This window comes from Calonectris borealis, chromosome 7, assembly GCF_964195595.1.
Source record: "Calonectris borealis chromosome 7, bCalBor7.hap1.2, whole genome shotgun sequence".
Taxonomy (NCBI): domain Eukaryota; kingdom Metazoa; phylum Chordata; class Aves; order Procellariiformes; family Procellariidae; genus Calonectris; species Calonectris borealis.
Window position 1 is genome coordinate 3,688,486 of NC_134318.1, and position 26,518 is coordinate 3,715,003.

Genomic DNA, 26,518 nt, shown 5'->3' on the forward strand with positions numbered 1-26,518 from the left:
GCCTACCTGGCTATAACTAGTGTCTCGTTGGTGTCAGGCTTTTAATGAGTCTTGATTGAAAAAAAAACAAACAAACAAACCACACAAACAAAAAAAAAGAAAACCCAACAATAAAAAACACAAAACCCCCCAACTGGACAGACAAACAAACCAACCCCCACATCCCACCCCCAAAAAAACCCCTAAGCCCCCAAAACAAACCAAAAACCCCAACCTTGCCCGGTAAGCAAACACGTAAAATGAATGTAAAATATTTGAGTTGCATTGCAGGCAGTTTGTCCACATAGTTTATTCACATAGTGCTTTGTTCTGGGCCTGCAGAATTGTATGCGATTAAATATTACAGCAACTGCTAATAAAACCTTTCAAAATGTAGCCCTGTATGATTTAACTGCAGGAAATCTCTGTGTACGACAGTATTTTATTTCATTCCGTGTTGGTTTTTCTCATAGACGCCTTGCCATCATGAGCAAACCCAGCTACGTTTATAGAAAAATGTTCATGTGTGCCACCTCTGCCGTTGATTTTAAGAAACGGCGCTGCTGACATTTAAGTTGATTTTTTTTTTCAGAGCATTGATAGGACTTTGTTACTTCTCTGCCTTTTTATTTAGTGTACAGATAAATTTTGTTATCCGAACAAATCAGCTGTTTGTCATACAGAATAATTGCGTATTCATAGATAAGCTTTATTTCCTTTACTGCCGGAGAAGTGTTCAGTTTTAGAGCGAAAAGACATATTAACTCGATACGCTACGAATTAAATTTGCCTATCTCAAACCCACTTGCCTAGCCAGAAACAGATAGTTTAATTTGCTTGGATCGCATAACCAGCATTAAACTCCTTATCAAGAGTTAAGGAAAAGAATAAAGTCAATAAAAATTTTCCAGGGACACTTAAAAGTTTCGTGGCAGGGGAAAAAAATCGTAACAAACATCAATGAAGAAATGAGGAACGAAAGCAGCACCTGCGGGGATCGCTCTGTACCCTTACGGTGGATGCTATGGCAAGAGAGGCTGGTCGTCCCAGTCTGTACTGGGATACGGCTCCCAGTTTCCTACATGGAATCACCTCTGTTACTCCCTCTGGGTTTGTCTTTGATTTAACATATCATGTTTTACATAAACTAAAAAAAAATCTCTCTACTATGATATTATGTGTTTTGTGTTTAACAGTATCCAATGTATTGAAACTGAGCGTTAATAACTTTATTTTATCCTCTCTGTTGCTGTAACAAGGATTGGATAAAAGTGACTGATTTGGCACAGTTTGAGGCGGGGGGGGGGGGGGACCTCTTAATGTCAAGATTGCATGCAGTTTTTCTTTTGATACAGTGCTGTGAATAATGCAATGCTTCTGTCCTACATTCTTTAGTGAACAGTTTTTAGAAATCATTTAAAATCCAGAAGCAAGGGGAAAAAAGCTGGTTTAATTGCCCGTTACCCAAATCAGACTTGGAAATGGCATTATAAAGGCAGTGGGGAGGAAAAAAGGTCAGTGTTTGATAACATAATTTCATTTCTAGAATTGGTGGAATTACTACAAGTTCCTTAGATAACTCGAGAATTAACAAAACCCGGGGGAATTTCCTTTTCTCTTGCAGTGGCTTCTAACCTGTGCGAGATCACTCCCGTCAATGAAACTGCTCATAATTTATATACGTGAGCGCAGAAACAAGTCTATTGAGTCCGGTTTTAGCACATTCAAAGCCAAGCTACCAATATGCTGTGTTTCTGCCGAGACATCTTCTCCCAGGAATTAGCTTTCTAGGGCCAGAATTGCAGGCCCTTGTGGTGGGGTGGAGGTTTCTCCAGCTGTAGATCGTGGCAGTTGACACCAATCTCAAAGCAGCTTCAGGTTGCACCTCTAGCCGCAGCCCCAGGATTTGGGAATCACTGCTACATCCTGGCACAGCTTTTTCCCCCGCCCAAATCTCATCCTTCTGTCTTCTTCCATTACATTTTTTTAATTATGTTACTCTTTCTCAACATTCCATATTAACAAGCATCGATGTAACGTATAGCTGACTTTATTAACATATCTCAAACCGTTGGGTAGCGACTGCAGTGATTTTCACGGTGGTGGGAAGCCGAGCATCCCTTCCAGCACAGAGGTTGATTTAGTTTGGTTGTAATGCCATCTCTGCGTTGTTTATCCTCGTGCTTCCCAAACATAATGCGTGAGACAACAAATAACGTGTTTCTGCAGCTCGAGCTCTTTTTTACTTGGCTTTTGATAGCTTGGTGTCTTGAGGACATGAGGTTTATGTCTGCCTGTAGGACAGTCCTCTCAAATCATTTGCCATTTCTTGCCCACAACCCGTTTGATGCAAAGTTCCTGCGAGATTCATCCAAATGACGGGGTGGGACAAGAAGAAAGATTTAAATTAGTGGATATCAAGTCAAAATAAATGCACAAGTTTATGGTCAGCTCAGCCTCCGCTTCACATAAACTAAGCTGTTGGCAGGGGGTAGCTGTTTGGGAGAGGTGGGGAAGCAAGGGTTAATGGTGCTCATGCTGTGCAAGGCACGAAGGACCCAAATTCATCAGTTATTCTGTACAGGGAACAATTTTTATGTTTGGTTTTTTTTCGTAGGGTGATGCCTATCATCCCATGTTTGCTCTGCGTCTGGGATGTGAGAGGCAACACATAGCACTAGAGCCTAGAAGTTTAATAATGACATTTTTAATACCGTCCCCAGTGTTTTCCTAATTTTTCTTCCTTAGTGCCTGCTTTTTCCTATTTTTCTTCAGTTGAAAAAGCCCTTCTTGACCTCCCGCTGACTCTTCAGGCATCGTGCCCTGAGCTGCTCCTTCCTAAAAAAACCTGTTGCCAGATACCTCTGGCCTCTGGTGTGCGTGCTCACAGCTCCGTTGCTTAACAGCGTTGAACCGATGCCAAAGTAGTTTCACCGTACCATATTTTGGTAAAGAAAATCAACATGTTTATGTTTAAATATTGACGGATTAATAGAAAAGATAACAGCTGCCAGCATGCTGCTTAAACATAGCTGCGTGCCTTATCCCCATCTGAGTGCTGCGTATTTGGGATTAAATACCTGTATTGGTATTTATTGTATAAATATCTTTGCTCGGGATGAACACAAATCTCCTTTGGAAAATAGTGAAAGTGCCTTCTTGCACATGATTTTTATTCATGAAACATCTGAATAATTTTCGTTTCCGTGGGTGAAAGAGGGGAATTTGTTTGCAAATTGAAAGACTCGCTGTAGATGATTAATAGCTAAGCTTAAAAGTCCTTTTTTTTAATAAACATGAAAAACTTTGTGAAAATGCAAAAGCCAGATCTTCCTTTCCCACTTTTGAAGGCTTTGAAACAATTTATGGTGTGTCTTTTCTGATTACAGACTTTCTGCTTTTCTTAGAGTTTAAAAAAAAACAAAAAAAAAGTCTTTTCTCCATCAGGCACCCTTAATATATATCAGTTATATATCACAAAAATAAATGGATTTTCGGTAGTAAACAGTTCTTCTCTAAGAATATGTAGCCCTAGCATTATGGCACTTTGTTATAATGTGGGCAGTTTATAACGGAAGAGAATAAAGTAGTAATATATTTTTATTTAGGAAACTAAAATGCATCCAAACACCCATAGAATAACTTACAGCACCTGAGGTGCCGTCCACGTATGCCTGCTACTGCCAACCTTTAGGGTCCTTTCCCCTCTTCCAGCCCCCAAACTGGAAGGGGCGCAGGGACGTAGCTGCCCCGGTGGGAAATCTGGGAGGAGAGGGAAGGGCATCTTCCCCAGCGTCAGGTCCCTGCGGGTTTTTGCCTCTTTTTTGTTGTTTTTTTTCCTTGTGGGAGTGGAGAAGCTGGTCGCCGTAAGGACTCTGAAGTGTTGTCAAAAGCCCTGTGGGTCACGGCACTGTTAATGTTACACGGACAGCGTGCGTCTGGTGTCTCACCCGGTGACTGTCTGGAAGGTACTGACCTTGCCGGTGTTTTTAGTCGTTATGGATTAACTCCATTCGTTAAATGAAATTAAACCCTTCCGGGAGGAGGACGGCGAGTCTGTAAGAAGCGGATCAAATTGGCAGGACCTGCACCGCAGGCGAGAGAATCAAAAAGGAAATTTACGGTGACAGAGGAGAAGAACCAAACAAAAACCCTGAAATGCCAACCTCTAGCATAATTTCTCAAGATGTGACTCCTCACGGTAAACACATAGGTGCCTCGTCTGCCTGCAGCACAGCAAGGTGCCTATAGGACGTGTTTGCCCACTGGTAAGCCCCTTGGCTTTGTCTTTGCAATCAGGAGGGGGGAAGATCAGACGAGTGGCACTTGGCTGACGGAGCGAGGGCGGCATTTTCCCCCGCCGTGCTCGCAGTCGAAGCTCGGTCGCCCTTCGGCTGTGCGTGAGAACACGCAGGAGCTGCTGGAGACGCGGGCGGGGTGGCAGTGGCTGGACCTCCCCTCAAGTGGCCTTCAGCTCCGAGCGTGCCTTCGCTTTCCGAGAGCTCAGCAGGAGGAAATTAGTGCTTCTGGCAGGAGGCAGAAGAGAAGAGGGTTGAAATGTCCGGAGAAGAGGGACGTCGGTCCGGGGCCTGCGTTCCCGGCACGGCCAAGGAGGGGGCTGAGCTAGCAGCGGGCATGGGCAGTGCTTGGAGACTCTGGGCTGGCGTCGCCTTCTCTCTTTCTTCTTTCCGTCTTTTTTTTTTTTTTTTTTCTGTGGGGCAAAAATAGGGATTTCTTTTCCCTCTTGAAGCTGGTTCACCTTCTGGTAGCCTTTTTCCTCTTTCAAGGGTATCCTCTGTGTCATTCAAATGTAAAGCTTATATCCTTGGAAGATTTATATCTAAAATCAGTAGCTCAGGTAACAATAAGTATAATTAAGGTTGCTTGACCTTGTCTCTTTTGAAACCATTTCCACTTGCTTATGATTTTGATGACTTATCCATTTGATCTCAAATTATTCATTGTGGCCGCTGGCCTACAGGTGATTTTTCTCATCCTTTTTTCCCAACTCAAACTACTAATCCTGTTTCAAAGAAGGAGATTGCTTTGCCCGTGTGTCAGGGATGGGCAACTTATCCGCCTGAATCTCTGTCCCAGCTCCGATGGATTATGTAGGGCTTTCAAGGTAGGGGAGGAAATCAGAGAGCCTGGGGGGGCTGGAGAAAATAATACGTGATTTAAAAGTTTTGTAGTTATAAATACACAGGAGGGGGTTGAACTAAGGTTTCGTTGGCATTTTTCAACTCTAGCATTTTCTAAATCCTGTGTACTTGATGTTCCTTCGCTGTTTGGGATTTAGCGTACTAATCCATATAAGATGTTATATGTATGAATCTGAGCAGTTTGAGCGACAGAAAGCAACACATGCAATTTCGGTTTGGTTACCAAAACGCTGGCGATTCTTTTTGGGTAGATAATGTCAAATCTAAACTACGTCAAATGGATTCTTGTATCTTGTCTGTCCAGAACTCTAGATAACCTTGCCATATATATATTATTGCTATGTGTGTGTAAATACATATTTATAAAATATTTATGGTATATTGCAAGTATCTAATATTTATGTATTATATATGCAATATACAATAGATACTTAAATATAATATAAATATGACTAATTGCCCTAAATCAAGTATGCAAGCCACTTCATTAACTAGTCCTAGGTTTTCCTTGCTGTAACTGTACAGTTTGGCTTGGGAGTGCGTCAGGGCCCTGGGACCGCCATTCCCCATGTCCTCCAGTATGCATTTTGGAAATTATTTCACTAGAAGCGTTGATACTTCAGAATTTCAATTTAACTTAATGCATTGCGGAGCTCCAAGTGCCAGTGAGTGCTTCTCCAAACCCAGGCAGCTACGATTTGGCTACCTCGTTGATCCCAACACGTATACGGTCATAGGCAAACGGCGCTGCCAAACTATTTGAGCAGCACAAGCGAAGAGAAATGTGTTAAATACCACAGGTGATGATGCCAAGCCTGAAATCTGTGTTCTTGCAGCTCGCTGGCTGCGTGCAGAGCACATCTTGGGAGTGTGATCTCAAAGTGCTGAAAGCACAGATCACAGCGCCCGTCTGCAGCCATTTCATTAATGCCGCTGTAAATTTATGTGATGAGGGTTGCTTGCCACTCTTTTTTTTTTTTCTTCCCCCCCCCAAGAATGAATCAAACAAGGCACAAATGGTAAAAGAAAAACAAAATTAATCTCTCTTGCTAGCGGTGCAGGTCCTGATGAAGAGCAGCGATCTTGGAGAAAGTTTCATTGCGTAGTTCAGCCTCACAAGCTGGCTTGGGCAGACCTGTCACGTTTGCCAGCCTTCATGTGAAGATGCCAACCATCCTTCTTGCGCCGCATTGTGAAATTAGTATGGACCAGAAATTCCTAGTATGCCTCCGTTTAATTAACGGGATCTGAATACAATCCTCCTTTTATGCGGAGTTGCGTGGCAACAGTGAATAGAACAGGAAAAATATGCAAAATTAATTAGCTTTCAATATAATTAGTATTTTTTTCCTGCCTAAATAAGACTGAGGATCACTGTCAGTTAAAGGAAACCAGGTCTCATGTAAGCCTTTGCTGGTGCATCCTGCAGGTGACAACTGGCATTGTGAAGAGCTTGATCGTAGGTTCTGCCTGGACCCAAGGTGATCGGCAGCAGATAAATATTGATCTGATTTAGAGGCACAAACTAGATTTGAGGGTGAATTCAGGGAAGAGTAAACTGTTTAGCTTAGGAAGGATTTATTTTTATTTTATTATTTATCTCTTCTGATGAAAGCTAGCACTCTGAGGTATATTTACCAAAGGAGCTAGGGGATATAGTTAGGGAAGTGCTGCCTGTGGGGGCAACAAAATAGATTAAATCACAAATGATTCAATCATGTATGGACAAAATTTCAACTTGATTTGTGCTTATATTAATTTTTCAAATGACATTCATGAAAATACAGCTTTGGTTTTGCAGGTGCTCCAGGAAAAAAGCTTTTTGAGTCTACTGAAAAAAAAAAAAGGCATTAGAAAATAAAATGCAGTTGGAAAAAACGATGTGCAAGAGTACAATAAAGTACTCGGTTGCAAGGTGTAGAGCAATGGAATAGAATAGTATCCTCCTCTTATGTCATTGATAAACTTTTTCTGACCTTTAAACCTATGGAATATGTGTGTATTCATAGTGCACGTAAGCTGTATTTTCCACTATAAATCACAGCTGTTCAAAGAACTAAAAGCAATTCCTTCCAGTGTGAGAAACAAGGAGTGCTGATCGAATTAGAAAATCTCTCTGCCTCTTTCAGTTTTTATCAGAGTACAAAATGCAGATGAATCACCTAAATCTAATTTTAAAAGATACTAGGGAGAAAAAGAGAACCGTGATAATTTCTCTGTACGTGACGATGTGAGGGTATAGTGGTGTTCGTTTTAGAAGCTGCTCTAGCACTTGCATTAGGGATAAAAGGTGTCATTTTGAGGTAAGTTTTTTGTCTTTTGGTTTTCTTTATTGTGGTCACTGGCCATTTAAAGGCAATGACAAATAAGCTCCTGCTTAGTTACCACAGCAGAGGAAAGGAGTTCAATATCCCCTGGTCCCTGTAGGTACCAGTCAGGAACCTCACCATCCACGTGTGTGTTATCATGACCATCCCGATGGCTCTGGTCTTCTGCAGCGCTAGAAATGAAGGAGGTGTTTCTTCACACAGCGGTTAATAGATCTGCAAGACGTGCTGTTAGAGGGCGATGCAGTTGGAGAAAAAGAAAAAGCTTTTGTGGGTCGAAGAGGACACTTAAAGCATCCCTTGAGATTGCTGAATTGAGACCCTCAATGCTCAAGCAGAGCCCATGGGCTCAGAGCAAGACCGACAGGGATCCAGCAAGCTCTTCATACCAGTAACGAGAAATTATTAAAAAATTTTTGCCTGATGAAGTAACTTGCGAACAAACTCAAAATTTCGGCAGGTGAATGATTCAGTCTAACTAGAGCATAAACTTTTATTCGGATTTGAGGCTGTTATTTCGTTTGGAAGAAAGTTGAAGGACAACAGAACAAGTTGTCTGTTGAAATCAGAATTTGCAACCCAACTGAATAAGCCCTTTAACTCTCCCATCCTACTAAAAAATGCATGTGCTTTATTTTGATGGTTTCCATGGCCACTCCATCCCAGCGGAAATGAAACCCAGAAAAACTAAATGAGACGACGCTGATATGGGGCACTATTTTATTTTCTCTACTTGTTTGCGATCTGGCACCCGAGGCGCATCCCACCGCGCCGCTTTTGTTTGATGGGAGCGGGGCGGAAAGCCGCCTTTGGGCCAGGCGACGCTGGCTCTGCAAACAAAAATCAGCCAAATAACGTCTTGTGTGAATAACGGGGATGGAAAAACAGAGGGGGGGGAGCAGCATGTTTCATAAAATGGAAACTCCCGTGAATACCCAAGATAAACGTGGCTGAATATTTATCTGGTTCATATGACCGTGGTTGAGGAAAATAGAGCGGTTAAAATAAAGGTGCTGGAAAGTCAAGGTGTAATCAAGTCCTTGACTGCTTGGCTCCTTTTTCTCAACTTTATTGCGTTTCTAGAAGTATGTGTAATGCAGGAAACGCTGGAGCTATCTATACCAACAGAGCATATAGACTTCTTTAGAAAAACAGCATAGGAGGGTTTGTAAATAGGGAAAACTTTCTAAAAATATGGATATAGGCTTTACTATAAAAATGGGATTATTAGGAACGTATGAGGAGGTGGCAGTATCTCTGTCCTTCCTAAAACGTAGATATCATAATGAACATAGGGAAAAGGTTCAGCATCCGTATGGCCAGGACTTTGAATGAGTTGTACATTATGTGTCTGGGGGGGGGCGGGGGCGGGGGCGAGGAGAAAAAAAAACAAACAAAAAAAACCCTACCAAAACCCTCACCTGTGCAAGGGCTGCTGCGATTGGGTCCCTGCAGACCTGTGCTGAGATTTGGCTGGATTTAACAGCCAAAGAAAAAAAGACTGATTAAAACTAGTAGGATTTGTGCTGAGAAGCTCCTCTGAATGCCAGTTGTCCTTTTCGAGTTTACTTGGGCTCCTTGGTGGTCGGTAAGCTCTGGTTTGAACCCTTGGCATCAGTGGGAACTGGGGATGGATTCACCCTTCGACAAAGCCCCTGGTCAAGCCAAGGGGTTACTTCTCTGCTCCGGCTCGTGGCAGAGGCAAATGAAGGCTCGGGCTGAGGCTGCTGAGCAGAAGTGGGGAGAAGCGGTGGGACAGGACCTCTCCCCTTGGCTCGGGCGGGTTGAAGTGGACTCTGCTCAGAGTAAAGGGCAGAGATGATGAAACGGCACCGATGAAAACCAGTGTTTGCAAAGAAATACCTTAGACCTCAGATGTGAGTATTTTTGTGTACAACTAGGGCGATCCTTTAGTGGTGGATGTAATTGTCCTTTTTTCATGCGTCTCTCTCAAATATATTGCACTTGTGTTCTGCTTGTCACAGGAATGTTTTCTTTAGAAACAGCCTAATGTTTCCACCTTGACAAGCCTTGGCAAAACATGTTACAGGTTAGTTTTGAAATCCTGTAAGGCATGTTCATCTTTCTTGGGCTCCCTTTCTGTTCATTTCCCATCCCGGGGCTGCAAAGGGATCTACCAGGTCTCCTGGGCATCGGCATTGCGGGGTTTGCTGTGCCGTGCCTCCAGTTTAGCGAGAAGTACTCTCCCGTCCCTGATGTACCCCGTTCCCTACGAAGGTCTCTGCAAAGTCCTCCCCTGGCTTTTAAAACCTTAAGCTGCTGCCCTTGCAGTTTTGCTGGGCCTGGTCTTGTTCCTAAGTTCCTCCACTGACCGTACAGGCCAGCCGGGTCTGTCTCTTGCCCTTTCTCCCCAAAACCTTTATTGCCTTTTCTTCCCCATCCCCTCCATCGTTTACCATCAAAACCCTCTTTTCTCCGTAATGAAGACACGTGAAGCCATTTTCCTGACTTCCACCCAACTTGGCATGATTAACAGATTCGGGTCTTCTCACGGTGGGACCTGTTGGGTGTTTGCAGTGGGTGCAGCTGTTGAGCAACGCAAACCTGCCGGTCGCAGAGGGCTTCTGCCAAATACACGTCGCAGTCAGGGGATTATGTTCTCTCTTTAACTGATTTTTATGAAATGAATGTTAAAATCTCTCAAGAACCGGCTTGCATTTACACTGAAAAGCCCAGTGGCTTTGGAGAGATCTTTTTTTGGAGGCTTTCCACAGGGAGCCGGATTCCTCCGGAGATGGCAAGAGTTCATTATTATTTAATTTACTGTCACAAGTACTGCTGCCCTTTTCTCTGGACTTATTTCCTAAACCACAAACACAGGATCATCTGGGTTGGTTTTTTTTTTCCAGTGCAAATTGTAAAATCCACTGAAGTTAGGTCAAAGCACCCCAACTGGAGAATTACATCTCCTATGGCCATCCGAAGCACGTGGATATACGTATTGATGTAAATCTCCACGAGAATCCCGAAGGATGCTCAGAAGGGTAGGAGTTTGGGGTTGTAAAGAGAGATTTCCTCCGCTGCTAATGCAGCGTGGTACCTTGCCATGCTGTTGCGGAGCCACCTGGAGAAGCCGGAGCCTGCTCCTGCGCATCAAGCGTTAGCTATCCCGTCCGTCGAACAGCACCCAGCGGTGAAGGTGCAAAAGCCAATGCTGGAACCTGAATTTTCGAGTGCGGTGTTTGTATTGCAGTAATTTTTTTTTTTAATGTATCCTCCAAAAGAGTTTATAGTTGCCTGTTTTTCAGCTGCCTCTTGAGTAGCATCATCCTTTCCAGCTTATTCCACGCTCCCCCTGCGTTAGGCATCCCTCTCTCGTTAATAAACACCTCTCAGCCAGATTAACGGGTAGAAAAAACCACTCCAGCAATGATGTGGTTGGTCAGGGCACGTGGCGACAGCAGCGTCATGGAAGAGAAGAAAATACCTGCAATGCTGCTTCGAGCTCCAATTATTTTTATTATTATTTTCAGTAACAGTAGGTTGAGTGGATGTTGAAGCTTTCTGTGATAAGTCGGTGATAAGATGCTAATTTATAAAGCTGCCGCACTTGCTGTCGCCGCTCTCGGGTTATGCAGGTTTTTGGGCGTAAGTGTTTGCTCTTTGACAGGCTGGATTAAACCCCGCTCTGGCCTATCTGGAATATATTTTTATGCTCTCTGTAAGTGGATTCTTCAGACAGTCTATCACAGCTATAAAAGAAAGAAAAACAACAAAAAAAAACCCCACCAAAAAAACCACCCCATGAAATTGTTTTTTGTTGGTAATCTTAGATGTTTTCCAGGGTTTCATAGATACAAAAAAAAGGATTTAAGTAAATCCGTAATTCATCATTTGCACGGGCGGATTTGCAGACTCTCGTTTAGAAACACGCAAGATGGATGTGGGACATCAGGGAGGTCGCAGGATGCAACTCAGGACATCCAAGTAAATGTCTCCTCCGGGATCCAGCCACGTGCTTAATTTTCCCATATCCATTAGTTTACTATTTCCAGTTTTAAGAGGCTTTGCAGCATGCATTCGGGCAAAGCGCACGTGGTTTCTGTTCCTCTGTGCATTTTATTTGTTGCTTTTGCCTGCAAACCGGTCAGGGCCAATGGGTTGGTGGTTGCCCTTCGCTTCTTGTGTTGGGCAAATACAATATATTCAATTCAAATCGAAATGCTCTTCAAATTTGTGCATCTGGTGGTTTCTGCTGCAGCCGATGGGGCTCAACTCAAGCCCTTCTCCCCGGCAGTGCCCTGTGCCGAGGCTGCTGCTGCCCCTGGGACACGGGCAATGCCCCTGGGCCAGAAACACTGCTGGGGTGTTTCCCTTTCCATCTGGGTAACTTTAAAATTGAACTAGAAAATCTGGATCAGACATTAGGTAAGAAATACTCTTCTAAAAGTCCATTTGTTTCTAGGGATGTGAGTTATCAGCAGCAAGGTATGGCACGGTCTTGCTCCAAGGTGATGGGCAGAGTATAGATTCATATAGCAAATGCACCCCTTTTTAAATGTAATAATAATAATGCTTTGACTTCAGATTTTAAGATTTAAAAAAAAAGCTGTATCGTGTTAATGAACTACACCTATGAAAAAAGCATGTGGACATCTCTAATGGTCCCGGTTCCTCCTGCATCGGCCACCTAAGCTCAGGACTAGCAGCCTGGTTTGGATGGAGCGTCTCCGGGACCTGATATCAGAATTAAAAAGGAGCTTTTCTGACAGCCTGAGCTCTCTCGGCCACCTCATGATTTCCGGGATGGGTCTCCCCCTTGACGAGGTACTCGCTCGGTGCCACGGCTTTGTGCAGGCGCAGGGGAGGAGGAGGCTGGGGGCTTTGCTTTTGCTGTGCTGGCTTCATGGGAAGCCTGGGGAGAGAGCGTGCATGTCTCTGGTCTGCTGAGCATCTCCTTCTGTGAGTTTATTTTAATAGCAGGTTCCAAAAAGCCTTAATTTTAGCCCACATATCACTAGTTAAATAAATACAAACGTACATATATAGGCTAATTTTGGTGGCAGCGAACCAAAGAAATAAAATCCAACCTTGTCCTTGAAAATATTCCATGATTTCCAGTCTCTGACCCTGAATGGTCTGAAGCAGAAAACATGAATTGTTTCTAATAAAGCTCCTTTTATCTGTGAGGCGCAGACAATGCACTTTTATCTGTAAAAGCAGAAAAATATAATTGGCAATTATATTAAAAACTAATATTAGTTAACTTGATGGGTGTTTTCCCTTGGATTCAAACTTTATTCCGCTGGTTTCTCCTATACCATTGCCCACAGTGACACCTACTGGCATTTGGAACAAGGCTGGTTTGCAGGCTGTAGCCTCATGAGCATGTCATGCCAGGGATTAATTAGGAAAAATGAAGAGAACAGTGAATGTGGTCGTGGAGACGCTTGTGGCCACCCAAGGAATGGCCACCAAGCTTTGAATGCTGGCCCTCTGCTCTGCACTGGGACATCAAGCTTTGAGTCTTCCTGCGCCAGCTGAAGAAGACCCTCTAGAAACGGAGCCGGTCATTAAATCCCGGCTTTGTGCTAGGCAAAAGATCAAGCATTAAAATGGGGAGATCCTCCTCCCTTCCCCAGACCTTGGTGGCTTCTCAGAATACACCTCGGCCGGCAGGTGTTTCTTTTTTCAGGGAGTTTATTTTCCTTGGGAAGTGAACTCGCTCACACTCACTTGAGTAGCTTTCATTTTTGTGCCTGTATATTATTAAACATTCAATTAAGGTCTTGGGGATATATTTGAACTAACTTCTTATTTCCTGCTATTGGTGCGGTATTTGCAATATCTCCGAGTCGTAATAATAGTAATTGAAAAGTGCCTTTATGATAGCGGAAAGCCATTTCACCCTTAATGCATGAAATAGTAGGCATTGGATATCCTAAGAGATAACCACAAGACTAAGCCACTGGAGGAAGGGAGAAAGACATTAGAAATGGAGTTACTGATGTGGTAAAATTGAAATGGCCTGATTTCCATACCGCGCAGAATGCAGCAAAACACCGTTTGAGAGAAGTTTCCTTATTTACATTTTTAATACCTTGTGGCTTTCTGTCCTCCTTAATAGGGAATTTCCCACGAAGCTTCCCAAAGTGGAGTTTCTCACCGTCGTAGGGGTCAGATCCTGTCTGCCAGATGGGGCTCGTGAGGGGACGCGAGGCCAGAAGCGGTAACGGGTGATTGCAGGGCTGCCTGCTGATACCGTAAGTTTAGCAGCCCCTAGGACAGACTGCCTGGTAACGGCGAAGTCCTCCTCCCGTGCCGCCTTTCAGTGGAAACGGGATGTCTTTCTGGAGGAGCAGCTTTTTGGTTTGACTGTGTATGGGTTGTCAGGTTAGATGAAGGGGGTTTTGGTTTTGGCTTTATGTGTTTCTCAGGATTAGCTGATTCAGATGGTTCCTTCTGACCCTAAAAAGGTACGAAATTCAAAAAGGTGTTCCTAATCTTCAGAGCTTCCAGGGAGTTGAGCACAGCTTGGAACTTCTGCCTCTCATTTGAAATCTTCAGGGATTATGGAAATAAGAGCATGGGACTGTATTTGGGGGTCATACACAAGTTTTTGGGTATATGGCTTCAGACCCTGTAGTAGAACGGGGATGAAACTCATCATCTCAAAACATTGTCACAAGAGGCCACCAAAAGTTGTATAACTTAAGCTTGGAGGTGGACCTCTTCGTAGAGCATTCCTGTAACAGATCTGTCTTCAGTACCTTTTTTGGAGCATCCCCGTAATAGATCCGTCTTTACCTTGAAGGAAGGCTTGGGCTGGGACGGGCTCCGTAACCTGCTTGTTCCCGGCTGATCCTTGCCTGTATTGCAGAACTAAAGGTAGCACCAGTGCCGTGCCAGTTGGCATTGGTAACGGGTATCTGGAATGAAATCGAGGCGTGGGCTTTCATCAAAAAAATCTCATTATCAAAATGTATAGAGATTAAGTTTGATAGCAGAGAAATTAGCCTCTAAAATGCATACTTGGATCAGAAAATGTACCTTTCTCCAAGAATTTAACAGAAAATAAAAAAGGAATAGAGATGTGTATCATTTTGGACTGTGCATAATGCAGTATTGCTGTAGTGTACGGCAAGGTGTATTTAACCAGATCTTTCTGACCTTGGAGCGGAGTCCAGATTCATATACTCTCTGGGACAATTTTAAGCAGCTATTTAATAGCTATTTAGGCAACCTGAATTGCTGGCGTAGCCCATAGCCTAAGGACGACACAACATAAGGAATTGGGACTGACACAGTTCAATCCTGTGTGCTCTCTCCTTGGCTGCTTTGCCTCCCTCACTGGTGAGGGGTTTGGAAAGGTGAAGGCACATGCCCAGCAAGGACTCCAGGTGGGGTTATAGGTTTTCTTCGCACCATTGGAAGTCAGCTCAGGTCACTCCTTCGTTGCTTTTTGTCAAGTGGAAATACGAAAAATATTCAGACCTAACTTGCCAGCATGGCAGGAAAACTAATGCTATTCTCATTTTAAAAAAGAGGAGGGTTTTGCAAACATGAGGGACGGTGAAGCAGTTGGCTATTTTTCTGAAAATAGGTTTTTTTAGGTAAGATTACTTGTGGTCCGATCTGAGATGCGTTGTGGACAAGAAGAAAACCCAGCTTTGCAGTGGGTAATGCTCATTGTCCCTGGTATTACCCACCAGATGGGAGGTGAAGGGTCAGAGCGCACTGGGGTTGGCATCTCCCCAAAGCCTCCTGCTAGGTGGACTGAAGAGCACTTTGATCCCCTTCTCGATTCTCCATCAGCAGCGGGCAGCTTTGGTAACAGATGCCTAGCATCAGAAATGAAATGTTAGCTGCTGTCACCCTGCCGTATGCTCGGGGGCCGTAGCACGGAGAGACTGCTTCAGTGTTCATCCTTGAGTTTCCCCCGGTTGGGTCCCAGTGCACAGCTGGGGTGTCAGGAGGTCGCCTCACTTCAGCCCAGCTCGCTGCGTGTTTGGGTATCCCCAAAAAGGGGGGAAATCCCCCCCGAAAGCCAGCTGTGTGTTGGGAAGGGCTGAAACTTGGCTTCCCACTCGGCCGCAGGCTTCTTAGGATCAACCAAGTCTGTCTTTGGTTCTTCAGCTAAAAGTCATGGAAGGCAGGCAAGAAGGGATCGCTTGCTGGAGATCTGTGTCCTTCAGATGTCCCTCCTCCATTCAACATTACACTTGTGCTCTAAGTAAGCCCTCCAAGTATCTCAAAGTTAAGACTCTAAGTATCTCAAAATAAATCTGAATAATAATAAATCTAAATGATAGGTCTAAAAATAAGACTCTCAGTATCTCAATTAATACAAAATGAAAATAACTGACTATATTGGTAATTCAGAGAGAAGACAAGTGCAAAAAATAGCTCATTGCTGGGAAAACTTACGCTGCTGCTTCAGTGGAAAATGCTGATGTCCTAAATCAGGGCAGCAGTGGAACAGATGTGCTCTCCTCCTCCTGTCCACCATAAGAGACTGGGAAACGTAAATAACGTGGCCGTTACCAGCACAGTTCCATGCTGTTCTTTTACCAGGGTGAAGGTTTTCCTTGGCTGCGTAGGTGTGGGGTTTATTAACTGGTGACGGGTGATCCCATCTCTGGTGCAGTAAGACTCGATCCCGTGCCTGTCCGTTTGTAAATCTAAATTGAAATTTTCCAAATTCCTCGCGGAGAAGGCCACGAAAGATACAATGCTCTGTGCTTTGGGATTCAAAAAAAACCCCGGTGAAGTGATTTCTGAGTCGATGTGCTGTCCTTGCCCGGTAAGGAAATAGTCAGCTGTCCGTTAGCGGTGCTGCGTCTGGTGCCAAAAATCTGACCTAGATTACATTTCCCAGTGTCGGTCTGGTTTTCTTTTCAGGACTGATATTAAGATATACTCAAAAAAAGCTGCTTCAAAGCACAAAATAGATGTAGTCAGTCAAATATTTATATGTCTGGTCATTATATGAGAGATTGATGAAGATGTTACTGTTGCAGGATTAGTTCTTGACACGCTTTGTCTTTTAGTAATCTAAACTTTTACCGTGTTCTGAATGCATAATGTGATTTTTTTCTTTTCTTAGAGCTTCATGTTTCATTACTAGTTGTGCAAAAGCCTGGAATAAGTTGTAGGCAGTTGAAAAGTCCGGTAAAATTTTCTTTATAACAACTTTATAGCAAAGTTCAAATTGACATGGCTGGAGTTGCGTGAGCCTATTTTAACAGTAATAAGTCTACATTAATGGTAATAAATACTGAATTCTATACTTAGGGGAGGATATTTTTTATTTCTATATTAAAATTTAGTTTTTATCTGAATTTGGCAAGTTCTGTTGTCAAGAAGACAGTTGCAACCCAGGTTAGGGTGCGTGGCTCAAGGCAACTTCTCTTTCCATTGAGAAAACGTGTTGTTGCTATTTCAAATAATAGAGCTTTCAGGTTTTCCCATTTCATTGCACACTCAGAGTAAAAGTTCACTTGCTGCTTTAGTAAATATATTTCGGGCAAACATTTTATCTTGGTTACTCCAGTATAATTCACTTCCAAAATTCCTTGTAATCCAGAGTGCTTGTTGGCAGCCTGGACAGACTGAGTTTGTATGCACGCAGGTTGATAAAACTCTGCTTTTTTTTTCCTTGGTGCAGTTAATGAGAGAGATTGAGGGAAAAGGAGAATATTTTCTAGCAACCGCCAAAATCCATGGAGGTATAAAAGGGAGTATAAGCTGTGATAGTGTTTAATTCATCTGGTGCTGCCAGACTCACGTGTTAGGTCAGAACTGGTTGTCACCTACAGAAACCCCTAAAGAAGTTGCCAAACTGGAAGCAACTGGTGAATTCAGGTGTTTGAATTGGGCAAATTACCCGTTTCAGTAAAACTCTGTAGAGACTGGCTAAATCAAATGCTTTTCACCATTTTTCTACCACTAAAGTTGGTTTCTAGTGACAATTTTAAAAGTGCATTTGCATAGGGAAAGGTAGAGTCTCCTCTTTGATTCAGACAACAAAAAAGAAAATATATTTCATTGCAAGTTACTTGAAGAGTGGCTGAATATATTCAATTAATATGCTTTTTTAATTCCTCATGATAGATTAGAAAATTAGTTCAGATCCTCATGGCAATGCAAATAACTTGTCTGAATAAGGATACAAAATCTGGAGCAAATTAAGAAAAAGATACGAAACAAATATGTTGATTTACATTGTTTACTGCCAGTTTCATTTTTGCAAGGAATTGATTGCCATTTTAATAGTGATGGAACCAGTCTTTGGATTTACAGTGGGAAATTAGTGTTCCACACACATTCTTCCATTATAAAGAGAAAACCAAATCAGAGCTATTCAGGAAAGGGGAGAAGAGCAGCTACTTTTCTTGCATTTCAATGAAATTGAATTAAAAACCTACATACTTAAGTTGCTTGCGATTGGAGAGATGTTTTATGGCGCAGTGACATGGTGTGATATTGTTTCTGGTTGTGCTTCCTCAAAACAAAGCTGTCAAAGTCAATACGCTGTCGTATTGCTGGAGGAGACCTTTACGTCTCCGTATTTAAAAAACAAAGCACCTTTCTGTTCCCAAAGAGCCTATGGAAACGAAGCGGTCTGAGTCACAGCAACGTGTTGATGTTCGAAGTAGGCTGGAGACGTCGTGAGACGGGGCTCCTTCGGACAGCTCATACTGGAAGTTAAATGTGTGCGACTGGTCATGGGCACGCAAACTTTTTTCTCGTGGTAATACTTCCAGTTTCCAACTGGCAGTTTCCCCCCACTCCCCCCGAGTGAGCATCAACCCCGTGCAACTTGCTATGTAATTTTTTTTTTTAAACTTAATTTTACTTGATTTTTACTGTTTGCTCATTTTTAGTCAGGGTAAGTGATTAATTAATTCCACTCTGTTGCCTAGGTATCCTTTGTCTAATTACTTATCGCTCAGTTAATTCTCTACACTTCACGTTGATTCGCTGTGAATCAGTTATTATTTTAGCTGGCAAGCAAAATGTTGGGGTTTCTACCCCAATTAATTGACAGCTTGATCTGTGGCCTCATACCGCTACCATCTTCCACCTGACTAATTTGCTGTCTCTCGTTACCACCATCATCTCTCATGGGAATAAATCCTATTTTTTCCATATCGGTTCCTCTCTCGTCTTCCTCTTTGCTAAAGCTCCTCTCCCATTTCTCCTTAGCCTGTCCCAGTGTGCTGCTGCCACCCACCTGTATCATCTCTGTGCTCTCTTAATCCTTGAACTAATTCTCCTTGAGTTCTCCCTCTTCGCCTTTGAGGTTTGTCTTGACCTTTTACCCTCTTCAGCCCCATCTGTATCTCTTTGAACTTTCCAGCTTTTTCAGCATCCTCTCTTTCCCCCGTTTCTCATCCTTCTGAAATTCCTGTTTCTTCTCAGAAGATCGTCCTGCCCATTAATCTACTTTTATTTCTCTTTTCCTGTTTCTTTGCACTCAAGGAAATGAAGCTCTCCCCCACTGACAGCACTTCTGCAGTTGATCTCTTCTGGTGGCCTCTCGTGATACCAAATAAATGTGTGGTGGCAGGGCTGAGCTTCCTTCTCTGATCCCCTCATCCTTCCTTTCGCCCTGTCTCATCCTTCGAGCATTTTTACGTGTGGTCTTTCTCCAAGAGCATCAGGATTTCCAGTCATCCTTTTCACCCACTGCCACCTGCTTTGCCTCCTCTTTCTCCTCTTACATTTTCACGTCAATCTTTGCTATGTATGTGGATAGATAACCCGCTTTCACCGGCTACGCCTCCAAAAATGAGCACTTCTGAGTTCCGCTGTGTTCCTACAAGTTTCCTTTATAAAAGGATGTTGGGCTGCAGGCAACAGCTTGGGCATCTCCTGAACCTCCGCCCTACGTGCTCCCACTCAAGGAGGTTGTCATCGACCCGGGGGGCAGCAGGGGCAGCGTCAGCCTCGGGGTCAGGACGGCGGTGGCCCCTGCACCAGCTGGTGACAGCGTTTTGCGACTCAATCTGTTTTCCAGGCAGAAACAGAGAAACAGACGTTTGCCTCAGCACCGCGGAGGAGAAGTAGCCGAGAGGTGGTTGCCTCCCAGGCTGTTTGCAACTTCGGCAGCCTGATTGCTCTCCAAAAACGGTTGTCAGCCTGCATTACAGTAACAGTGGGGATGGAGTGAGAGTTAAAGTGGGGTCTCTAATGCCTTGTGTCTACTTCTAGAGCAAATTAAGGCAGGAAATTTCTTTAGCAGTGATGCGTTAAACGAAATAATGCTTTTTTTTAGATTCTCTTTCTTCCTCTTTCTCCCTTAAAAGTGCACGGTGCATTTAGGAATCAAAACTATATCTCAGGTCTTCATTACAAACCTTAATGGACTCATCCAGTCCAAATCATCCTGGCTCACGGTCTGTAGATGTCTCATCATCTACTTGATATTCTGCAACAACCTTTAGTCTTAGAGGTGGCTGTATAAAAATCTTCGAAGCTCAACAAATCTTCACCTACACAGGACAGCTTCTACTATTCAGCCAGTCCCATGGGCATTCAAGAGTCCCTGAACATGCTCAGGTTTGCTCAAAACCATTGATTTTGAGAGTGGGCTGGGAAAGAAACTTGAAGGTGACAGCAGGACTTGCCTCCTGCCCGAGAAATTTTTAGTCATGTCAGATCAGAAGGTTCCAGTAAAGGAAGAGTTGAGCAAACCTTACGATTGTATGGGAGGGGGCAGAGGAGCCTCCTTTCACCACAGGTCTCTTCGCTGACTTTGGAGGAGTACGAAAGAAAGAAGAAGCCCCGGTAGAAAATACTTCATTTGAAAAAGGCATGGGGAGCACAGAAGAGGCGTTTCCTCCTGTAACAGTGCCGCCCACCGCCTTGGGTGGTGAGGAGGATGCTCAGGAGTGGGAAAAGGAAAGGGCCAAAAGCTCCTTCCATCTCGTGCACGCGTCTTCCCTTTTGACCGCAGGAACCTGGGCCAACATTTGCCAAATACGGTCCCTTATACATTGTGTTGCCTTTTATGTATCCCTGAAAATTGATGAGCACTGGGCTGAAGTCCAGTGGAATCTAGAAGAAAGGTGATAAGATCAGAGCAAAGACGACAATGTTGTGTTTTTCATGACTAGGAGATGATACCACTGAAGTTTATCCCTACTTCATGCCCTTTTCCTTAGTATTGCTTGGTTTAGGGGACTTCTTTGATGAGACATGTTTGTTTAGTGTCAAACCTAATAAATCTTGTTTATGTATCTCATAAAACTCGCAAGTGTTCCTGTTTATCCGCTATTTATTACCATGATGAGAGTTGTGTTAAGGTTGGATGTTCTGGTGTTAAGACCTTAACCTTTATGGTGTAAAAGGAAACCGAACTGATCAGCTCTGTGCTCTGGGTTGTGGAAATGCCAGAGATGTGGCGCTGCTGCTGCTTTCCATGTGAGAAGTCAACCTTCAGGAAGCTCCTGAATGATCACAACTGTAATGTCGTATTTACAGGTCAAGGCAAAAATCTTGAATTCGTGGTGAAAATTCAGCCTGTGTTTCAGGACCGGCAGTTTCACCTTAGGAGTCGTCAGAGCTCTGGTCAGAGTTGGACAAACCACAGTTTGGAGATTATCTTTTGCTCTAAACTGAATATGTTGAGTTTCTCTCTTCCACAACTGCCATTTTTACAACCTTATTTCCATTGCTATCTTGCCTTGTCCCCAGCAGTGTCGGTGGGTACCACCCAGCAGCTCGTATGGGAGAGGACCGGGTTCCAGCTCAATTCGTGGATGTCTTGTATGTCTGTGGGACACGGAAATCGGAGGAGGTTTTGAGAAAAAGAACAAGAAGGAGAGTACCAGCCCCAGCTCCATCCCTACCCGTGTTGTCTGCTCCCTCCCCGCTGGCTCTCTGCACAGCACGGTGAAATTCAGATTGATGGAACAGTAACGCCAAACCCCAAAAGAAACAACCAGGAAATTAAAGCAATTATTTAACCAAAGAACTTCAAATTAGGAACATTTATCGCATCTTTACATTTCAGAAACAGCAGAGGACTGTTGTAGGACTGCTGTTTTATTCATTTCGTTGTGTACCCAGTGGAGTAGGTGTAGGCTGTACTTGCTTTTGCTTCAGCAAAATAATGGTTGAATATACCTCTTTGACTGCTCCCGTACATCCTGTTATATTCCTTTCACCTGGAGAAATCAATGTGACCAGGTTCTCAGAAGCACGTATTATATCTTGATATTAAGAGGTGTGCCACCGACTTTTTTTTTAGTCTTGGGAAAAGGCATTTCTTTGCATACCGGTTGCTCCTTGGTGTTTTGATTTGTAGCTTGTTTTGTTACCAGATCCTCACCTCCTGTCTCATGGGTGTGATGACAACCTCAGTCGAGGACAGACAAACCCACCCTTTGGAGTGATTTGTATTATTCCGTACGCTGGCACTTGAGCGTCCACGCGCAAATGGTCCCTTTAGGTGCATTAAGACTATCGCTGTTCAGAGGACGCTTTTGCGAGAATTGGAAGCTGCCTGTAAGCTGCAGAAGACACCACGATGGGAGAAGACACCCAGACTGTCCAGAAGGTGCCCAGGAGCATGTTGTTTTCTCATTGCTGTCACAGTCCATTAAGAAGCCACAGTGAATCAGCGCAGTACAAATAAACTGTTTACCACGAGGCTTTACCAAGGCGACGCTCTCCTATAACTGCAGCTTTGACTTTAAAACGTATATTCAAATACCTAGTTTGAATTCAAATAACTTGATTTTTAAGAAGGAAGAGTTAAGTTTGTAATCCATTAGCGAGAAAAAGAAAACTTTCCTGCAGAAGATTGCAGCTCGGTTAGAATCTGAAAATAGGGGTTTGCAACCCCAGGTTGCCGTAGGGTCACCCACAGGTTTCCAGCTCAAGTTCACAACCATTCAGGGTGGTGGAGGTCTGCTAATAACGTACTAATTCCTGCTGCGATACCCCCCCCGTGGGCCAGTCTGCGCTTCCTCATCCCCCGATGTATGGTGGCAAGGGGACGTGGGACGAGCTGCTCAGCAGCATCCCCCATCTGTTGGGTTTATCCTTCCTCATCTGCTTTCCCAACCCTGTGCTCCATAACGATGTTCAATTAAAAGGCGTGAGTTAGCCCTCGCTTCCCATCAACCCTGCGTCTTTCTCATATTTTAATTTTCCCACTTGCTTAACTTTAGCTAAGCTGCCGTTGGGAGAGGTGTGGAGATATCCCGAGTGTCAAAAATCAGACCCACCCGCTGCGCTTCGATTCACGGGATAAATAAGGAGAGGACCACAAGATGATAATTTTGCCCTTCGGCTATTTCAAGGAGCAGCATTTTTAGCTAATTCGTGGGAGTGAGGCCCAGAGTAAAACCAGGGAAACAAAGTTTTATGATTCCTAAAGAATTCAAGGCAGGAGATCAATATTAATCTGCTTGGTTTTGCAATGTTTTTCAGCAAATAAACAGGTTTTTTTAATTCTATTTTGTTAGCATCGCTGTTGTCATTTCAGACTTGAAAAAATGTTTAAGCAGAAAGTCCAGGACAGAAACAAAAGTATTTTGAAAGCTGCTAATGTTTGGAGTTTTGCTGATGGTTCTGTGAATATTTTTTTAAACCGCCAGCAAAATAACATATTTAGATTTTTTTTTTTTTTAAAAATACTCCTTGGGGGAGATGGAGCATGAGATTGAGCACTGTCGTCAAACCCGTGTTACCCTCACTGGCTTTTGTGGTGCAAACCTGGCAGCAGGGAGTGAAGCTCCTCGTTTCAAAGCCACCTTTGTGTTTCTGCTCCCCTGATGTGACCTTTGGCAGGGTTTTGGCCTCTCGGCGCCACAGCTGACGTGGGTTACGTAGCGCTCCAAACACACAATCTATTTTCCACCTTTTTCCAAATGTTCTCGGTATAAACACAGCAGTCAAAGGCATCCAGCTGGAAGAAAAATGAGGTTTTCTGAAGTTTAACCATTGGGTTGGTCTCCGGCATCGAGGTTTTTCCATGAAGCCTGTGTCAACACTCGGTTGGACTTTAAAAGCTTCTCAGTTTTTGATGGTGGTCGGGAACAGAAGCTCCAATTGAAGTTGGCGACTGACAAAGTAAGGTCAGTGGACCAAAGCCTTCACCCAGACATGGGTGTCTGAAGCTGCAAAGCTCGTGTTTTCTCTGCCGCGGTGGGTGAGGTGTGCCCTGGCGTGCTGCAGAGGAGGACTTCGTCGCAACGTGGTGGCACGCAAGGAGGGCGGAAAGCAGGGCAAGGCGTCTGAAGCTCTTGTGGTTGGCAGAGACGATGGTGGCACAAGGCTAGGTCCTGCACAGTGCCCAGATGTTGTACATGCATCTGGCCACCCTTGGAGGGGTGTCCATCTGAGCTGCTCTGCTTTGGCTGTTCCCACCAAAGTGTTGGCTCTTTGGGTGTAGCATTGGGAAGTAAGAAAGCTGATTTTTCGTCCAGTTAGTGGAATACTGTGAGTTTGTGAGTCGTTTACGTGCACAATGGAGGGTTGTGATAGAAACTTCTCTGGGAAGGACGAGGTGCAGAAATTCAGATTTCAAACACCCACATCCCATTCTAGCCACAATGTCATCGTTGCAAACAAAAAAGAAGAGAAGGAGAAAGCAAATGCAGTGTGCGGTGCTACACTTGCGTAATGGCTAGCGGAGGAAATTAATTGCACAAATAACTTTTCTGAGAGGAGGGATGGTATCGGGTGATCACTGAGAGCACCCGATCGGGTTTGTACGTGTGCTCAGACAAGCCCATTCATTTGGGTCTTGTATCAGTGGAAGGTTTTGGTTGGTGAGGACTTGTGGTTTTGGTCTCAGGGAGCACAGTGACTCAAAAAAGCAGTTATTGTCAAAATTTGGTGCTGTTTGTTGTTGCAGCTAATTTTGTCAAGATTCAATGCAAGGTTGGTCTCATAAAAATCCAGTTACTCCTCAAGAGAGCTTTAATTAATTACATGGGTGTTTCTCCAGTCGAGGCTGGGGCAGCGCCTTGGCATTCTGCACGGAATGGAGGATTTCATAAAGCAGGATATTTACTTCTTTTAGAGCATAATCTGACTCGACCATGAGATGCTCTGCACCTCTGCTAGTTCTTCTGTGGGGTACATGGAGCACGTCAGGGAGGCTTATCAGTGTCTTACCCTATCAAACCCTCCGAGTAAACTTTTTTCCCCCCCTTGGCGCTGGGATTTTTTCTTAGCTTTAAGTAAAATTAGCAAGAGAAGAAAGGGGGGGAAAAAGGATTTTTATAGAAGCTGCTATTACTGGGCAAACTGGGGATCTCCAGGAGAGAGGCACTTGTGCTTATGGGCCACTTAGGAGGACTTCAAAGAGAGGAAGAGCTTCCCGGGCTTGTGTTAATTTAGGTTGGAAAAGGTGTTTTGTGAAAGATTCAAGTTTCTCTATATGCTGAGGTTGATTTTAACTTAAACATGTGAAGGCCATTTAGACACAGAGTAGTACATGCATTGCATTAAAATCTGGCTCTGGTGTTGCATAGAAACTGGCCTTGTTTAGGGTTTGGTTTGGTTTTTTAAACAACTTCATTTCAATGTTATCTTTTTCTAAGGGGAAATGATAGTTTGGAGTGACAGGAGGAGTTAATACAAAGCTCTAGATTTTGGTATGTTCGATGTACATTGGATATTAGCTCTATCTGCATCTAGCTTAGACCCGCCAAACAGCTTTCATTTATCATAGAATAACAGAAGGGTTTGGGTTGGAAGGGACCTTTAAAGGTCATCCAGTCCAACCCCCTGCCATGGGCAGGGACATCTTCAACCAGATCAGGTTGCCCAGAGCCCCGTCCAACCTTGAATGTGTCCAGGGATGGGGCATCTCCCACCTTTCTGGGTAACCTGTGCCAGGGTTTCACCACCCTCATTGTAAAAAACTTCTTCCTTCTACCTAGTCTGAATCTCCCCTCTTTTAGTTTAAAACCATTCCCCCTTGTCCTGTCGCAACAGGCCCTGCTAAAAAGTCTCTCCCCATCTTTCTTCCAAGCCCCCTTTAAGTACTGAAAGGCTGCAATAAGGTCACCCTGAAGCCTTCTCCTCTCCAGGTTGAACAACCCCAACTCTCTCAGCCTTTCCTCATAGGAGGGGCGTTCCATCCCCCTGATCATTTTCGTGGCCTCCTCTGGATTTACACTTGAGTAACGTTTTTCTAAGAAATCTGATTCCTGTTGTTTCACTCCGGTCGTGTAAATTTGTCTTTCCACTTTCAACTGTATTCTAGGCATGCTTAGGTTTTCCCCCTAAGTATTAAAACCTGAAGTAGTTGAAGACGATGGTAACATTGGTGGCGATGGAGAGCTTAAGGATGAGGGCAAGATGCAGTGTTCTTGACTTGATCCCAGTTCAGATGCTAAAGTTCTTGCTCTTCCTAAAATCAAGATAAATGCAAGTCTGCTATTCCTTCTGCATTGTCCGAATTGCTTTTACATCAAGGTGTTGGTTTATACAGTGATAAAAGTTGATAGATTTTATTTCACATTTGAAAGTGGCTGAGAGATCGTGTGGGTCTCCCATGCTTTGGAAGAAACACTTTTATTTTCTGCTGGTTTACCTCTCCAGCCACGCAGAGCCAGCGAGCCGTTCTTTTTAGGAGACCACGTATCATAAGCGGCTCATTTTGGAGATCTGGGGTTGGAGGTAGGTCAGAAATGAGATCTGACAGCCCCTTCCCATTGCTGCGTCCTAAAACGGGGCTGCACCAGGAGCACAGACAAGGCACTGGTGTCACTGGGATGGCTCTTGGCTTGTCGATGGCCAACATCTGGACTAGCCAGAAACCTTCCTGCTAGTTTTACAGGTGTAGCCTCGAAATTGTTTTAAATTTCTGTTGAGTTTCATTCAGTTCAAAAGCCATGTCTTGACCCCCTAATCCATCAAAAATGCCATTTAAACCCACCCTCTCCAGCCTTCCTAATGTTACGTGATGGTACGTGATACAGAAGCATGAGGGGAAGGAGTTGCCCAGATGTGCTGTGGCTCCCACGGCTGAGATCTCGCCCTTTCCAATGTTATTTAGTTGAACTTAATGATCCCTTTAAGTTCTTGGTGAGAAAATGAGGATTATAAAAGAAAAGAGAT

General features: G+C 43.9%; 1 protein-coding gene across 2 annotated transcripts in view; it reads left to right on the forward strand.

Moving 5' to 3' along the window:
• The window catches only part of PRKG1 (protein kinase cGMP-dependent 1), a 513,502-nt gene that overhangs the window by 357,685 nt on the left and 129,299 nt on the right, over positions 1–26,518 (forward strand). The window lies entirely within an intron of this gene.